Genomic DNA, 2,500 nt, shown 5'->3' on the forward strand with positions numbered 1-2,500 from the left:
TTTGTAACGTTTAACTGCCCGAATGCATTTTTTGTCGCCTGTTACGCGCTTGTTCCATCTTTTGTTTTGTTAGGGGTTAGCCATATTGAAATGGCAAAAATACGTCACGATGTGTTACCGCTACTGTATATAACTCACTTTGATATTTATCATTGTTTGATTTCACTTTTTCAATATCAGCGACAGTGGACGCTGGAAAAAGTATAAGTATTTGTGAAGGAAATCTAATTCTCGGCGACAACCATGATTGTCACACGCTGACGAGAGGTCAATACCTCGAAACTCGAGTCCGTGTGTATCATAAGTTGAAGACGGGAAGGATGACTTCCCTTTGCAAATACTGACAGGACACAGATAGTGTGTCTATGGCCAGCTGGAGGAGTGTGTCCTCCTGGGGCTAAAAACTACAGTAGCATCCACCCTTAGGGGTTAGCCATATTGAAATGGCAAAAATACGTCACTATATATATATATATATATTATATATATATATATATATATATATATATATATAAAATGAGATAGGGGTTGTAAATTCAACCCTCCATGGGATAACATATATCCAATATACTGCTAGAGAAGTACCCAACAAAGCTAATACATAAATGTTAAGAATTGCGATGCAATTGATTCATTTACTGTATTAGGTGGGCAAAGGTAAAATTATTTTTACCATAAATTAATAATACAAAATGAGAAAATGGAGAAATATATCTAAATCATTCATCAACTATCAGATAATACCGAATCATATACTTTATTAAAACACTACACAAGAGCATTAAGATTAGACATTAATACAGTACAATAATTACAATCAATATAATGAGATATAACTAAATAAATATAACAAGATATAAAAATACATATACATTATAACTGACAGCTATATATATTCATATATATTTACAGGGTGCGGTGAATATATTACCGTCTAAATTACGCGAGAATGAAAATAACACTGATATCTCATTTTGACGGATATATTATGAAAATCACATAAAAAATCCTGCAACTCTTCTGTTCGGTCTTCTTATTTAAGTTGGTGAATGTTGCCATAATCCTTGCCTTCAGTTCATCTTTAGTGTAACAAGGCGTTTTGTTGGTCTCTCGCCCCACACATAATAGTTAAGGGGGTTGCTGTCTGGGGAGTTAGGTGGCCAGATGTTAGGAGTGATGTGGTCGCAGAAATTCTCTGACAGCCATGACTGGGTTATCCTGCTTGTCTGGCACAGTACAAAGTCCTGATGCCAGACATAGGTTTTTCCAGCAGCGACCCTCTTGACACAGAGCAGCACTTCCTCCTTCAGGCTCTTAACGTAAGCTTCCGTGTGGAGTCTGAGGCCGTGTGAGAAGATGAATGGAGGCATAACGTCGCCATCACTAGTGATCATTCCAAGCACCATGATGTTAACTGGATGTCTGATTTTTATCACTCTCAGTACATGTTTTGGGGACACGGCAAGCCAACGTCTGTTCTGTGTGTTCACCATCTGTTCGTATTGGAGTTTCCGGTGCGAATGGCAAGCAGTACAGCATGTCGTTTCCAAATTTCTGACGGAGTGAAATGCGTCATGTTTGCTGTTTTTTCTCGCAGACGGTGCCCACCTGACCATACTATACTTTGTAGTCGATAAAATGAAAACAAACAATGTGCATGCACAAAATTAAAAAAAATATGAAATGGCGACAATTTACCCATCGCACCCTGTACATGTACATATTCTTTTACTCTTTTATACGATTATTCTCCATTCTCTTACTCTTTTATACGATTCAGTCCTAAGGCTGTGGCCAGGCTGGAGCACCGCTAGTGTAATCCCCTTTTCAATCGCCAATCTTATGTGACTGGCTATTGGGGAAGGCGAGAGTTGGATGTTGATGTCCTCCTTCGAGTTTCCTGCCTTGATATTGCTTCATCTGGGATCTTGGCTATCAGGAGCTCAAGTTGTTTCTTGAAGACATCTACTGTTTCTCTATAAAGATCCCTCAGATGTTTTGGTAAGGTTTTAAATAACTGTGGCACCTTAAATCCCAAACTATTGCAATACATGGTCCTTACTCTAGATGCTGTAGCTGGGACTTTTAGAATAGTGCAGTGACATCCAGTTCGGGAGATGGAATAACTCTCGATACCAAAGTTTGGTGTCAGCCCCTTCTGGGTCTCCTATACTTATATTACTGCACACCTCTCCCGTCATCGTCCCTGGGAGTACAGTCGTAGCTCTTTCAGTCTCTCATAGTAGCTTATGTGTTCCGTTGAACTGCTACGAGTTCTGCTATTAATTTGATATTGTAGGGCTGTCACGAATTCTGCTATTAATTTGATATTGTAGGCCAGCCATAGTTGAAAGCAGTAGTCCAAACGGCTGAGAACATAAATTTATATCCTCTATAAAACCAGCATGGTTTCTTGGTCCCTTGTTTAGTAGGTTTAGAAGATCTCAGAATTTATTCGGCCATTTGCCTGCACATTGCTACCAACTTGGTGGTATGTACG

This window comes from Octopus sinensis, linkage group LG14 (genome assembly GCF_006345805.1).
Source record: "Octopus sinensis linkage group LG14, ASM634580v1, whole genome shotgun sequence".
Taxonomy (NCBI): domain Eukaryota; kingdom Metazoa; phylum Mollusca; class Cephalopoda; order Octopoda; family Octopodidae; genus Octopus; species Octopus sinensis.